At 47.9% G+C, this 16,526-nt stretch overlaps 1 long non-coding RNA gene across 7 annotated transcripts; it reads right to left on the reverse strand.

The window, feature by feature from the left end:
* Nucleotides 1-4,438: 4,438 nt before the first annotated feature.
* LOC127293879 (uncharacterized) lies at nucleotides 4,439-8,325 on the reverse strand. Of its 7 annotated transcripts, none has more exons than XR_007846207.2 (4): nucleotides 7,300-8,322; nucleotides 6,120-7,211; nucleotides 5,724-5,792; nucleotides 4,439-5,137 (listed from the first exon to the last, which is right to left on the reverse strand). It is a non-coding gene; the product is annotated as an uncharacterized lncRNA (long non-coding RNA). The 7 variants fall into 7 exon arrangements; XR_007846210.2 differs by having other exon boundaries at nucleotides 4,439-6,253; nucleotides 6,391-6,427; nucleotides 6,549-7,211; nucleotides 7,300-8,316; XR_007846205.2 differs by having other exon boundaries at nucleotides 5,724-7,211; nucleotides 7,300-8,325.
* Between the last annotated feature and the right edge of the window lie 8,201 nt (nucleotides 8,326-16,526).

Here is a 16,526-nt window from a genome sequence, read left to right on the forward strand (position 1 = left end):
GCAAGGCCAATGTGGTAGCGGATGCTTTGAGTCGACTGCCGTGTCAGTTGAACTCCATGCTCGCAACTAAACAGCCCAGCTTGCACCAAGAATTTGAACAGTTCAGACTTGAACTTGTTAGTGAAGGATTCCTAGCCAGCATCGAACTGCAACCCACCTTGGTTGGTCAAATCAAGGAAGCCCAGAAAGACAACGCTAGCATTGACGGAATCAAGAAACAGATAGCCGCAGGAAAAGCCCCCGGATTCACCGTAGACGAAGCCGGAGTTCTTTGGTACAAAGAACGCCTCTGTGTACCATCGGACTCTGACTTGAAACAAGTCATCCTGCAAGAAGCCCATGACACCCTTTATTCAATCCACCCCGGAGGTACCAAGATGTACCAGGACCTGAAAGAACAATTTTGGTGGCACGGAATGAAGAGAGAGATCGGTAGCTATATCGCCAAGTGTGACATCTGTCAGAGAGTCAAGGCAGAACATCAACGACCCGCCGGACTGTTACAACCCCTCCAGATTCCAGAATGGAAATGGGACTCCGTAGGAATGGACTTTATCACCGGACTGCCCAAATCCAGCAAAGGCAATGATTCAATATGGGTAGTGGTCGATAGATTGACCAAAGTCGCCCATTTCATCGCCGTCAAAACCACCTATCAAGGCCCAAAGTTAGCTGAACTTTACATCTCCAGAATAGTCGCCCTGCACGGAACCCCCAAATCAATAGTGTCAGATAGAGGATCACAGTTCACCTCGAGATTCTGGCAGAAAGTGCATGAAGGACTAGGCACCCGCCTGAATTTCAGCACCGCCTATCACCCTCAGACCGACGGACAGACTGAGAGAGTCAACCAGATATTGGAGGACATGCTAAGAGCATGCGTACTGGAATACGGATCCAAGTGGGAAGACTGCCTACCTTACGCAGAATTCTCTTACAACAATAGCTATCAAGCCAGCCTACAGATGGCCCCCTTTGAAGCCTTGTACGGAAGGAAGTGCTGTACCCCCCTGAACTGGTCGGAAGTCGGAGAGAGCCAAGCTTTTGGCCCAGATGTTCTTCGTGAAGCCGAAGAGAAAGTCCACAAGATCCGAGAGTACCTCAAGACGGCGCAATCGAGACAGAAGAGCTACGCCGACAAGAGACGTCGGGAGATGACCTTCGAGATCGGAGACTTCGTCTATCTCAAGGTATCCCCCTTGAAAGGAATGCAAAGGTTTCAGCTGAAAGGAAAGCTTGCACCCCGCTATGTCGGATCTTTCAAAGTCCTCATCCGCCGAGGAGAAGTATCCTATCAACTGGAGTTACCTGAAGAAATGTCGGCTGTGCACGGCGTGTTTCACATCTCGCTTCTCCGGAAGTGCCTTGAAGTCCCGGAGAAGATCGAAGTGTTCAAGAACATCGATCACCGATCGGTGGATATCAACAAGGATCTGACTTACCGCGAAGTTCCGATTCGCATCCTGGAGGAAGCTTACCGAACCACCCGCACCCGAAGCATCAAGTTTCTGAAGATACAATGGAGCAATCATACCGAGGATGAAGCCACATGGGAACGCGAAGACTTCATGAAGAAGGAGTACCCAGATCTCTTTAGTACCTAACTTTCTTTTCGATCTCGGGACGAGATCTTTCGTAAGGGGGAAGGGTTTGTAACACCCCAAATTTCAATAAAAAGAAAGTTAGAGAATTCCAGAAAGCAAAATTTCAAACCAACAAAAACTTTTTAATATTGCATATAGTACCATGCATAGGACTTGTGCATTTGAGTGATATGCCATGATGATTGTTATTACTTGTATTTGATATGCTCTAAACCCTAATGTGATCATATGAAGATCACCAACCAAATAAATCAAAGAGGAAGAAAATCCAATAATTGAAAAACCCTAAAAACCCTAACATATGCCCTATGGCATTTTTATAAATTTTGACCCTAGACCTATTTGGTCTTCACCACTAGTTGAATAATGTTACTAAACACTTATTACAACTTTTGGAATCAAAGAATCACAATTCAAATCTTTTCCAAATGCAAAACTAGCTCACATATGATATTGGTCAAAGTTGACAATTATAGTCTGATCACCACTTTGAGCCCTTGCCATTCAATTTTCCCAAACCAACTCTTGCTAACTCTTTGCACCTTTTCAAATTCAACATCAAGGTGAACAACTTTGGTAAAGAGCACCATGCCAAAATCATCTTTGATCATGAGCAATGCTCATCCAAAGTCACAACTTTTTCACATATGGAACATTCTCCACTTAGCCATTTTTGCCAATTCTTGGATTCTAATTTTTCCACCACCACCTCAAATCTTCTCTGGTCAATTACAACTTATATCAACACTCACTTTTCAAAAAGATTCACCATTTGAATATTTTCAAATTTGGATATTTTTTGCAATTTACAAAATCGGGCACTATTTGCAACTATTGCAAATAGTGATTCTACACACCTAATCTACTCCAACTCTAATCTACCTTGTCCCCTGGTTCCCTCTAACCATAAATGGCACATAGTAACCCTAATGAGGAGTGGCTAGCTCACATGGGCATGGCATGCCGGCCATGGCGCCACCATGCCGAGCCACCCCTCCTCTCCTTCATCGCCACCCCTGCCCACCATGTCCAACGCCGCCACCTCACTCTACTGGACCACCTAGCACCGGCCATGGTCGAGGAGAAGCTCGACAGCCGCCGGAATGCGCGCGCCCAGTGGTGGCCACGCCATGCCGACGACATCGCGCGTGGACACGCGCGGACGTCACAGTACACACGTCGCGCCACCACCTCGCTCTCGCCCTGGACCCGCTCTCGATGCCTTGAGCATCACCACGACACCTGGACGCCGCCAGACACCCGCCAGACCACGACCCGCAGCCACCGCCGCCGGAGAAGGAGACCCTGCTCCGCCGCGGGCGCGACAGACGCGGAAGCAATGCGACACAACCAGGCCCTCCCCGACCAAGCTGTCGCCGCCATTCGCCTCGCCTGGACACGTAGAACACCTCTGCACCCTCGCCTAGCTCGATAGCTCGCCGGAGAAGCCGCGCCATGGTCGCCCGCATCACTGCCCCGCAACCCTCATGCGATTCTATAAATAGGGAGTTCCCTGGACAGAACCAAGCACACCGTCTCACTCCCCACCTCTCACTGCTTCTCAACCACCACTCCACCCATCGAATCATCGCCGGAGCTGCTCCAATTTGAAGATCGACGCCGCCAGTACCCGGAGGTCGCCGCCGTCGATTGGAGCTGTTCCAGGAGGAGCCGCCGGTACCAGGAGCTCCGCCGTCGTCCACAACTTCACCACGCATACTGCCATCCCTCGCTGGAGCCCTGGTTAGCCCTCCGACCCCCTACCTGAGCTGCCGGCGAACTTCTCTCTCGCCGGCGACGACGATGAACTCGAGCCGTTCGATCCATTTCTAATCCTACGCCCCACGTTGAAACTTACCGATTCGGGTTAGATGAGCCGCTGACAGGCGGGACCCTCTGTCAGGCAGCCCGCGCGGCACTGGACCGTGGCTGGGCTGGCCTTGGGCCGTTCAGTTTGAAATTGGCCCAGTAGTGTTTCCCGCTGGCCCTTTTAATTCAAATCTAGTTTAAATAATTCCAAATGAATTTCAATACTGCCTCCACTTTGAAAATCAATATATTCAAAGTGGCTAAACCAAATTTGATGAACTTTATATGGTTGGAAAGCTAGAGAAATTATCTATCAAATGCCACTGGTCCCATGACCAGATTCTTTGTAGAATTAATGTGATAAAAATAACAATGCAGGGACTTTTCCCTATTCAAATAATTATTAAAAATCAACCAAAATAGATATTAAGTTAATTCCATCTCTAATAGCTCACATTTGACTTACACTAATTGTTTATGCAATAAAATGGTATGGTCACTTTGCATGATCATGTCCTAGTTTAATTAATGTATCATTTGACTAGTTTAACTAGTTGATATTGTCCAAAACTATTAAAGTAAATTATGTGGAGTCTTACACTTCATTTAAACTTGTCTCACATGAATTCATGGGATGTTTGGACCCCTGGTTCCAAACTCTCTTATATGAATTACTTGAGATTTAAATCATATGTAGTGATATTAAATGATACTAGCAAGAGCTCGCGCGGCGGCACGCCGCGCCCGTGTTTGTGGCTCTGGTGAAAATTTTGAGGGCTCATGCCGCCGCGCCCGTGTTTGTGCCTCTGGTGAGTATTTTGAGGGCTCAACGGGACATGAAGTATTGTTTGTGGCTCTGGTGAGTATTTTGAGGGCTCAACGGGACATGAAGTATTGTTCGGTAACATGTTTAAGGCTAAACAAAGGGCAAACAACAACGTTGAATGACGTGGTTTATTTGTATAGTGAGTCTACATTATCTGATTCTACCAGTTGGATAAATAAAGGAGCAATTTGGATATATGTAAAGTAAGCTTGAAAATATAAGTGCATATTGATCGCTCGATTGGTAAATAGGGCGCTATGTGTGATAAGTGGTGACTCGACACAGCAGTACAGGCTTGTTGCAATTCAGCAGTTCATTACATAGCTAGAACTCATATGATAACATGGACTACTACTGTAGGAAGCAAAAAAAAGTTCATGACATGTTATTACACAAATTTGGCAGGATATATCTTTCATGGCCTCTTAATTTCAACCTATGTGCCCCTCTCTGGGCACCACGGTCGATCCGCCGTGCTTCCATCCTCTGCCACGCTGTCGTCTTCCCCCTATTTTATTAGAAATGCATGTCGTATGTGTAGTTTAAGCGAAATTATATTGCTGATTCATCTTTTCCTACACATATGTCTATCCAGTCCAATTACTGTCCCAGTTTTCCAATAAGTCCCTTAAACATGTGCAACATTAGGCAATTATGTATTTCAATGGTTATTAAAAAAACTTGTCAAGAAATAAATCGACCTCTCACACCACACCACATTATCCCAATATATATTTTAAGAATGCAAGTACTCGGAATAAACGGCCATTTTCAAAATAGTATGGCAGGAAACAACAACATTAAAATGCTGAATGATCGGTTCCATCTCGAGTCTAGACCATTAGCATAAGCCATAATAAAAAAAAAAGCAGCCACGTTATGCAACACGACGATAGACCTGCACATCATGTGAAGCATTGGATCAAAGCGTGTTTGATGCCCCTTTTCCGAATATTTATTTGGTATGAAGATCAATTAACGGAAGAAAAATATCAGTGTCTAACCCAGAACATAGAGGCATGTATGATAGCCCTTTGCCTGGTAATATTTGATTGGCATGCAGATGAATTAAACAAGGAAAACAACTCAGGGTCTAAACCACAACACACAACAACATCTCATTGTCTTAAAGGCTAAGAACTAACTTAATTAGAATGGACATATATGGCGACACTTTTTAGATTGTGACATGAAGAAACTTCATGTACCAAAGACTGAATTAGAGAAAATACTTTATAGAAGTCATAAAGAGATTATTGATATTTCTTAGTACTCAAGAGTATTGTTACCCCAGCATAGGTAGTAAGAGCAACAATACATAGAAATTATCAAACATCCATATATTTACAGACAAAACAGCTAGGGATAAGCAGCACCTACTGAATTCTATAAGCATGGACAACATCAAAGCAGTGCGAAGATGAACTATATGCAAAATTTAAGAAAAGGTTCTAATAATCTAGAGATCGTAGCATATATCGAACCTTCACTTTCAATTGAATTAGTTGCAGAGTTCTCTTTGTTGATATTACCAATTCCTCTAGCATTATTAGCTGAACAAAAAAAAAAAGACCACTTTGTGTAGAAAATTATCACTGCCCAATAGGATGAAATGAAAAGAACGAATTCTGGAAACAACAACAACTAATGACTGGCAACAACTATGTTTTTCACTATTTGCACCATATGTTTTAGCCACTCATATTATCCTGCACAAAATGGTCTAACCCTTGTTGAGTAAAGATGTAACATGCTATATTCCAGAGAGTGGAAAATAAGTCCCTAATTACCTGATCTGTTTGTTGCCCAAGAAAAAAAAGTAGCTCAAACAAAATATGTTGGTCCAAAATACGATTCATCTAAATGAAAAAAATACATACCTACAAAAGATCTTTCACAATATGTTCCCTCCTTAAGCTTGCTCTACATCTTAGGGAACGCTTGTTGAGACCATTGCAATTTCTGAACTACTTCCAGAACAAACTCTTCATTGTGGACACACCTATCTAAACAGCTGAACATTTCAATTGAGCTATTATGAATAACCGTACATGTCACAAAGATAATCTTAAGGAAGAGGACTCGAAGTAATATTCGGTAGAGAGATACAACAAATCATGATGTCATAAGTAATAAATTAAGTGGTCTCACCAGAGAGTGTACCAACTGAAATAGGAGAGAAGCAATACTGCCATTCAGAGAGATGAGAATAAAACCAAATCAAATAGCATATTATGTTTTTTTGCGGGTAAATAGCATATTATGTTATCTAAAAGGGGATACAGATTGAAATTTTTCAGTTTAATTACCTTCATCCGTCAGTCCCAAATAAGTTTCCAAATATAACAATCTCCTTCACACTTCAACGATCATCTGATTTATGCAGTCAAAAGTAGATACATATACATATGAACGGTGGCAACTATGTATTATTAAATCAAGAAATGCCTAACCAGTCAATTATATTGCAGATACACAAATAGCTTTAATTCTTATCAAATGTGCATACTCGTGGCTTGCAGAGCAACACCAGAATATAATGCAGGTAAATAACATGCAGCATAAAAGCTCCAGTCTACATCTATAAAGTAAGAAATGTTGATATAAGAACAAAAAAACCTTGATCAGTGCACACTGCACTCACAGCGTCAAGGATATGGTGGACACAGGGGCATTCAAAGATGATGAACATCTGCAGTGGTTGTGGTGATCAAAGAAAACCACCCATGTGTGCCCGTCATCTTCCTCCGTGCGAGTGTGTCAAGGAGCTCTCTGGCCTCAGTCTTCTGTTGGCCTGCTCAGCCCTCCTCAACGCCTCGCTGGATGTCCCCTTCACTGCTTCCTCCTGTGCCCATATATATAGTCTAACCAACCTTGTTCGCCTACTCCATCGCTGCATTCCCGCTGCCTCCTTGGAGCCCACGGGCCACGGCCTTTCGGCTTGCCTGCCTCTTCTTGTCTACACACACAAACTAAATCAAACAGCGAGTGTACTGAGGCTCGAGTGCTCGACCAAATGACAAACGGAAAACAAACACCACAGCGTGCGCGTCTGCCTACCGGAGGTAAATGTTTGACGGCCAGGGGAGAGAGGACAGGAAGGAGACCGTACACCATAGCAAGGGGACCTCGCTAGGGCAGGGAGGAGCTCAGCCATGAGCCATGGGGATTCCGCTGTTGAAGAAGACGAAGGCGAGGAGGGATATGGCGGGGACGGTGTTGACGATGGCGAAGACGTCGATCAGCTGGAAGGGCCCGTCGCGGGGCCGGTACTGGGACTCTGCATGTGCCACAGCGAGCCGTGCCACAGCGCGCGGTGCACCCACCGCACGTCCGCACTCACAACTCCATCCCGACCTGCGCGAGCCATCCCCACAGATTTTGCTGGTGCGTGCGTCAGGATTGCTCACCCCTGCGCCCACGGAAAGTGCGAAGGTGCCAAATATTTTCTCTGAAATCTCGCCACCCTTTCAAACACAAAGCAGTAGGAACGGGTCAACAAAATTTAGAGGAGCTGAAATTTCGAAGGAAAATCAAAAGGGGAATTGCCAGGCAGGGTGGACAGAGAAAGACTACTTTCCAGTTGCGAGGCGAAGCGGCAGTACACGGTGGCGGCAGCATGGAGGTAATCCTGAGGCTGGACATCATCGCGACAACCAGGTACCTCCGTCGCTCCTACTCGTTCCTCACCTTGCGCGTCGGCACCGCCGCCGTCGGCTCATCCGTCCGTCCACCTCCGCGGCGTCGGCCCTGTCGTCGGAAGCCACGCGCAGGACGGGCACGGAAGCGCGACGCGGGGGCAGGGCACACCGAGAGCGAGAGCAGCACGAAGGTGAGCTGCGGGTGCGGAAGGCGGCGAGCTGCGGGTGCGGAAGGCGGCGAGAGGGGATGGCGTCCGCCAGCTTCACGACAGCCGTGAGATGAGATCATGTGGGTCAGACGTCGGAGTGGACAGACGGTCCTGGTTTTTGACCAGGATGTGGCTCCGCTCGTGGGTTCGTAGCGCCGGCCTGAGCGGAGCACGCATTTGGCCATGTTCGTGAGTTTGTGTGAAAGGTCAGTGAGAATAGAGATTGGTGGAGAATTTACAGAGAGAAGATGATAGGAGAAAGCTCAAGAGATCACACGTGTTAGGAGATGAGTGAAACGAAGCCAACAGGCTCACCACGTACTCCACCGCTTTGACCATTCCACTCAGCTCTAACAAGCTTAAATGCTACAGCTAAGGCCCACCACTTTCTCAGATACATTGCAACTACAGCCACACAAGGCAACGCACCCAATTATTTCCCCACAATAGCACGAGGAAGAAAAGGATGCAGCCTTAGGCCACAAAACAAACAGTAAGGAAACACAAAAATGTACACAGAAAAACAAAGCAGGGAAGCAAATTAATTAGTTGAACACGTGTCACGCCCCCTCTTAATTCTCAAGGAGTCTCAAAATTAGGAGAAAAAAGATGTTTGTTAAGGTTTAATATAGTAGTTATGAGGTGATCTACCTCATTTAAATCATTTTCCCAAATGATGATGATGAACATTTGACTTAGGTCAATATGAGTTCATATATGATGGTTTGAGGAATTAAATCTTAAGAAGATTTTAATGAGAGGAAATTATTTCTCAAGAACTCTATGGAAACTATCATTTACATATTAAATACAAAGAAGTGAATTCTATTTAAACCACACAACCCATGCTCCCTAAGTAGATTATTTGTGTGCATAAAATAGTTTGTGTGTTTATATGTGATGTATGGACTAGCCATTGAATTAGTGAGTAATTATACTCGTATTCAAATTTAGACGGTAGCACCGGAGAGTACGCCGAAGAAGAAGGTTGCTACCAAGAGGAGGAGGAGGAACAGTTTGAGAACTACCAAGGCAAGCTATTATTCTTGCAAAGTGCAAAGCCCCTTGGGGCAAGGCACCAGGATTCTTACCTTTTCTTACATAAGCCTATCCCAAGTTTTTACCTTACAAGTTTTTACTTGCTTTCTCAATGAGTTACTTTTATAGTTAACTTTGGTCAAAGTACAAGTTGGTTACTAGAGTAGTAGAGTTAGTCTCTTCCAAGCAAAGCAAGATAGCACCCCTCATGGTTTAGAGCTAGTGCTAATGAAATAAAACTTGACTACTCTAGATGGGAACAATGTGCATTTGAAATGAATTTGAAACCTTGGAATGAGGATGCATTCCATTGAATGATTTTTGAAGGTGAATATGAACAAGAGAAGTTGTTGATTTTTGATAAACAATGATGTTGGTTTGAATGCGATACCTTTCCAATTATTAAGTACCCCCACAATACCTGATTATGGGTAGGGCTTAACTGGAAGTTTATGCGTCTTAGTATGGGTTCCCTCTGAACACACGTCATAGGGGTTACGCTTGAGGCTGCCTCCGTTGTTGAGAAATGATATAAAATTGAGGTGAATTGTACGGCCAAGCCCTGTGCAGCTCCCAGGTTGACAGTTGGTCTTCACTGGGAGGCCAAGCTCATGGGGAGAGGTGCTCATACTAGGATTTGTAAGTGAAAGGTTATGGTTGATGATCCGCGTACTGTGTTACGATGATTCGGGGTAATCCCGACGGATGAAATCAAATGTTGTGGCACAAGTGTGCAACCTCTGCAGAGTGTAAACCTATTCGAATAGCCGCGTCCACGGTTACGGACGGTTGGAAAAGCCATACAGTTTCCGATGTCATATCTTTGAAAATGATGTTGAAAGATGATGGTGAAATGACTTGTGGTGAATTGAATTGAAATCACCACTTGAATGGTGGGAATGACACTCATGTTCCCACTTGAGTTAGTCAGTATATGAATTAGCTTTTCTCAAACTTTGTGAACTAAAACTAGCTTTATGCAAATAAACTAGAGCTTAGCAAACCATACTAGAATGTCTAGCACTTACATTAGTATTAGTTTGCGAGTACTTAAAGTACTCACGGCTTTGTCCCTGGCTATTCAAATGGCCAGAGTATGAAGATGAACAAGGAGACGACCAGCAGGACGCCTACGACAACTAAGCGCCTTCCGACGTCAAGCGTTGGCCTGTGGACTAGAGAGTCCTTGTATCTTACGCTTCCGCTATGTTGAACTATGAACTTGTGTTTGTTCGTTGATCAATAGATCAACTATTCGTGTAATATGGATCATGTGATTCCAAATTTGTAAGACTTATGGTTTGTAATGAATGATGACTGTGATACTTAACTATTATGCCTCGCAACAACAATATTCCTGGGATTGCGATGTATGACATAATAGGCATTCGGACTTAAAAACCCGGGTGTTGACAGCCGGCCTGTGCAGCCGTGCTCTCCGCACAGACTCCTTCCGGAGCTGCTCCTCCGCTGCGGCCTGCAGCTCCGCCTCCTGCCGGAGCGCGGCCCGACGCTCCTCCTCCACCCGGAGCGCGGCCCGGCGCTCCTCCTCCTCCCGGAGCATCGCCTGGCGTGTGGCCTCCTCCTCCTCCAAGCACGTCGTGCTCCACCTCGAACCACAAGTCCCAGTTGGGACTTGTGTCTCCGTATGCTGGGTGCTCCTGGATGTCTGCCGACAGTTGCGTGCGCCGCCTCCGGATCTCCGCGTTGCGGGCACGGCCGGAGTCCGGGATGGGCGGCACCGGAACCCGATCTGGGCTCAGGTGCCAGCCGTGGGGGAGGTGCACGTCCCCCCACGGCATTGGGACGCCGGCGTCCCAGAACATCTGCGCCACCGCTATGGAGACGTAGATCCGGTCGCGGCTGAGAGGAGCCGGCGGCCCCTTGTCCAACGCCGCCGGCGCGATTCGCCAGCTGCTGCCGGCCTCGTGGTTGTTCGCGGACGGGAGGAACTCCTGCTTCGGGGGCATGGCATCGCGGAAGCTCTAGGTCGGTGCGTGTGGCCGGAGTGGAGAGTGTGGAATGGATAGGGACAGTCCCCCTCCCCCAGTCCACATTTAATAGGACTGGGGCACCGACAGCTGGGCCAGCCACGCGGACCAGGCGGACACGCGAGGACGCCGCGTTCCATCCGCGGCCACGCAAACCCGGCCAAGATTTTGGTCGGGTTTGCGTCGTTCTGGACGCCGCGGCCATCCGCATTTGCGGTGCATCGCCGCGTTGGGCTGCATTTTTGTCCGGCTGGACCCATCCGGACGCGCGGGCGCGGGATGGGTCGCCGCGTTGGAGATGCCCTAAGTCAGTTCAACAGAGGGTTCCCCGGTAGTCCAAGCGCTCGTTCCTCTCTCGAGGACGACAAACAGGGGACTCAACTTTCGCGCGCGGCGACCCCGTTTCCGGCTGGCCGATCTCCGGCGGCTCCCCCACCCGGTCGTCCATGGCCGTCGGTGGGTGGGGTCGCCGGAAGCCGCGTCCGGTATGTATAGCAGTAGCTAGGGTAGCTAGGTTGCTAGGTTTTCGGCCGTGCATCTCCTCTGTTCCGATAGTGGTGATGGAGGCGGAGAATAAGAGGCCTCCATATCCCCTTCCGACGAGGTGGTTTCCCCTGTTGTCAGCGTCGGATCTGGTAGGCGACCTGTGTGCCGTCTGGGTGCTAGATCCAGGCGACCACGGGTTTGGTCCGGACGGTGGCGTCGAGGAAGCAGAGATGCCGCCGTTATGGAATTTTGTTCCCCTCTCTCTGCTACCTCTTTGCTGGTATCTGCTCCGGCGCCGGCAAGGTGAGCGAGGGATGTGTACAGGAGCTTTCCGGTGGGTGCTGCGCAGCTCCGGGGCTGCGACGCCGGTGCTTCGAGTTGGTTTGCTGTTCAGAAGCAAGGCTTGAGGTTCGGAGATGGTGGATCTGGTTGTTGTCCTCGACGGTGTCGACGGGGATGGCCGGATCTGGGGTCAAAGCTGTGTTAGTTATAATCTTGCCTTCGTACAGGCAAGTTAGCGTTTATGTTTAGTCAGGTTAATTAGGTAAGTTTTTTGATCGGTTTGGCTTTGCCTTCCACGTAGGTGAGTCCTAGTTGCAGTAGTCTAGCTAGCTAGTCTAAGGTAGTAGTACTGTAGTATTCCGGTTAGGATTAGTACATGATCCGTGTGTCTACGTGTTAGAGTAGGTTTAGGACGTGGTCAGGTTCGCTGTTCGTGTATATATATATACACACAGCAGCACGTGGGTTTCTGTAATCGAGTTGTAACGCGAGAAAATCAGAAAAAGAAATAAAGAGAGGAAATTTAAGGGTGTGACACGCACCCTTGGTGATAAAAATTGTCTCCGCGTTTGTTCATCTAGTTTGATGTGATTGATCCGTGGGGCGTGGGCAAATCCCAACAATTGGTATCAAAGCGAGGTCGAAGATTTGAAGCTACGCTTGCCCCGGGGAGCCGACCCGTACTAGCGCCTCGGGGCAGGTGATCGTCGTTCGGCGGAACGACAAGGAGGAGACGGCGGAGAGTTGTCGTCGCAAGGTGGTGGAGCTACGGATGATCGTTGACGGGAGAGGTGGTGCCGAGGTGCGGTGCCGAGAAATCTCGTCAAGATCGTCTTCGGAGGAGTCGGATGAGTCAAAGAGTCAAGTGTGTGCACGTCTACACGTGCAATCGTCGTCGTGTCAGTGAGTCGTCGTTGTGTCCAAGTGCTCGCCTCCATAAGGATCTGTTGCAGTTGAAGCGTGCCAAGTGTGTGAGGTGTGCACGATATTCCGTGAGTTATGTCCATGTCCTCGTGGAGCGTCCTGGTTGCGGCCAGCAGGGTTCGGTGCGATACCGAAGGCGGCCGGTGGTAGGGAAAGCTACCGTAAAGCGAGGATGTGTGTGCGCAGTAGGAGGAGAAACTACTGCAAGCAAGTACAAGAGGAGTATGGTGCGAACCGAGTGCGAGGATGCCAACAATAGCGGTGGCACATAGGTGCGAACCCGGTGCAGCAGGGGCCGAGCAATGGCGGTGGCAAAGCAGAGCAGAGCAAAGGTGCACTGCATGTTTCCTGCATGGTCATACTGACTGTATGGATATGACAATGAAGATAATAAAGAAGGTGATGTGAAGCAAGGAGAGTCGATATCGGGATGTGGTAGAGTCAAGATTAGGAGGAGATTGTTAGTAATAATCTTGCCTTCGTAGAGGCAAGTTAGCGTTTATGTTTAGTCAGGTTAATTAGGTAAATTTTTGGATCGGTTTGGCTTTGCCTTCCACGTAGGTGAGTCCTAATTGCAGTAGTCTAGCTAGCTAGTCTAAGAGCATCTCCAACAGAGGCTGTAAACTAGCGCTGCGCTAAAAAAACCGTTAATATACAGCGCTGCACGCGTTTTTCGCCCTCCAGCAGACGCTGTAAAGTAGCCCGCGCTGTAAATAGTTTAGTGCGCGCGGCAGTTTGCGCTATCCAAAGCACTATATCTAGTGCGCCGGCTACCGCGCGCTGTAATCTTTTACAGCGCGATCCTTCCCACCGCACGAAGAAGAAAAACGACTCTGAAACGTCTCTCCCCTTCCCCTGCTCCACCCTCGACCCGATCTGCGCTCGCGGCCGGCGGGAAGAAGCAGCTGAAATTGAGGAGAGGGACGGCCGCGCCAGGCGGCGGGGAATGGACGGCCACGGGCCCGGACCCGGCGCCGGCAAGCTGATGCACACACCGTCATCGCTCCCCGACCGTATCGAACTGCTCCTCCTTCCAGGCCGTCTTGCTCGAGGACCCGGAGCCCGACCACAAGAAGGCGCAGGCCATCGCAGCGCAGCAGGCCAAGGACCTCCACCACCCGCACGGCCTCCGCCCCGCCGCGACCCACCCGGCCCTCGTCCTGCTCGCCCTCCCGCTCGCGCTACTGATCCTGCTCCTCGTCCTCGTCCTCCGCGACCACCGGCGCCGGCGTCTACAACTTCATCTGCAAGGGGAAATATGAGGGCGAGTGCTACGCGGTGGAGTGGTCGGGCGGGCAGAGCCACGGCGTCGGGGCCAGACGTGCTTCGACAGTCCGACGGGAGCTCCTACGTCGGGGAGTTCAAGTGCGGAGTCAAGCACGGACTCGTCAGCTACTACAACACCGACATTTTCTGCACTGATTCATCGCACTGCTCACTGTTCCATTCCAATGTTCATAATAGACTACTCCGATCTGAAATCTGTTTTAGGAATGTACTAGTTCCGAAATTTAGTTGATTTTTTTAGATTTATTTGTGGTATGTTTGATCTTGTTTGTTGTATGTACGCTGGAAAAACTTGTTTGTGGTGCTCTATTTTACAGCCTCTGGCGAAGGGTTGTTTTTGACTTCTTAGTTGCGCTGTAAAATAGAGTTTCTGCTGAAGCTCGCGCCAACGCCGCGCGCTATACCCGGATCGAGCGCGCTGCAAACGACTTTTACAGCGCCAAATTTTAGAGCCTCTGTTGGAGATGCTCTAAGGTAGTAGTACTGTAGTATTCTGGTTCGGATTAGTACATGGTCCGTGTGTGTCTACGTGTTAGAGTAGATTTAGAACGTGGTCAAGTTGGCTGTTCGTGTATATATATACACAGCAGTACGTGGGTTTCTGTAATCGAGTTGTAACGTGAGAAAATTAGAAAAAGAAATAAAGAGAGGAAATTTAAGGGTGCGACACGCACCCTTGGTGATAAATATTTTCTCCGCGTTTGTTCATCTAGTTTGATGTGATTGATCCGTGGGCAAATCCCAACAAGCTGCACGGGGATGATCCCCGATCGACGTTCCACAAGATAGAAACTTCGCCGGCGGCGGAGCACTACATCGACTCACAAAGCCGCTTGACGGCGATGGTGTGCTTCCGGTTCTTGGTGCGCGGGCGCTCGGCGGCATTGGAAAGGGCGGACAGCCATGGTCTTGGTTGAGCTTGGGGAACCTTAGGGGCTTCTTTGTTATTTTCTTTTTCTTGGGGTCCTCTTTGCATTTGTTTCTGGACAGTTGCTCTGTCTCGAAGCTTCTCGTGTCTGCGTGCGTGTGCTCTGTATCCCTGTTATCTTTTTAAGAGGATGCGTCTGTATCCTATATAACTAAATAGTTCATCCCCACTAACCTATTTCTCTAAGCATGCAGCTATGCCACATCATCAGGCCCACCACATCACCCTAATAGCTAATTTTTCATGCCATGTATCTAGCACATGTCAGCAGGTTGCCATCTCAGATTGAATGTTGATCGTCGCTTCAGTTGTTGCCGACGTTCCACCATCTATATCGCCTCTTGAATCTTGACTCTTTGGCTCCTCCTTAATTTCTCAATATCTCTGCGACGCCTTTAATAAAGAATCTGTCGACTCAACCTATTCTTATATCCCACGAATTCTCGTCATCTGCGGCAGCAGGCCCGCCACATCACCCTAATAGCTAATTTTTCATGCCATGTATCTAGCACATGTCAGCAGGTTGCCATCTCAGATTGAATGTTGATCGTCACTTCAGTTGTTGCCGACGTTTCCACCATCTATATCGCCTCTTGAATCTTAACTCTTTGGCTCCTCCTTAATTTCTCAATATCTCTGCGACGCCTCTAATAAAGAATCTGTCGACTCAACCTATTCTTATATCCCACGAATTCTCGTCATCTGCGGCTTGGCGCACCGAAGTGGCGCATTGGAAGCGGCCGTATCATTACTCACTATCCGCTGCTGGGTAAGGTCGAGGCCGAATCAATGGATAATGCTTATGCTGGTCATCATCCGCCGGTGGGAAGATCTGCATCACAGTGGATCAACGACAACTCTGGACTCTGATCTTTGGATTTCCAAATATATACTGGGTTTCGTGTGCCAGCGGTGAGGATGCCCTATGAATCAGTTCGTTGTTTAGAGTGATTATGTCTCCGTATGCATGTATGTCTCTCCCTCCGCCTTAGCAGACCAGATGTGAAGCTTTTGTATGGTCACACAACTCGGTAATTCTTCCCTTCGTGTTTGATTAGATAAACCATGCCTCTTATTCCGCCTTTCTCTCCTTGAAAAATATATTCCAAGTTGTTTGCCCAAATTTCTCTTTGCCGATTACATCTATTTTACCTCTGTACCAGCGATTTTTTTTAAAATAATACAATTTTTTTCTTTATTTTTAGAAATAATACTCGATTTTAATTTTTTCCACAAATAATACACTGTCGGGGACTAGTACCCCGATTAGAAGATATCGGGGTAACCCAGCCCGAGTAGCAGCAAATCTGCCGTATGTTGTCGGGCTCGTGCTTCCCGATTGCTTCTTATCGGGCTGTGGAATCTTGAATCGGGAACAACTACCCCGAGTCAGCTACTTGCATGCAGCTGTTTACTGCTCCTGCCTGTGATGGCCTTGGTTTGGCTGAAGTGATGTCAAAACACTATTTGCAGACTGTTGTAGAAAACACTGAGCGATCGG

This window comes from Lolium perenne, chromosome 4, assembly GCF_019359855.2.
Source record: "Lolium perenne isolate Kyuss_39 chromosome 4, Kyuss_2.0, whole genome shotgun sequence".
Classification (NCBI taxonomy): Eukaryota; Viridiplantae; Streptophyta; class Magnoliopsida; order Poales; family Poaceae; genus Lolium; species Lolium perenne.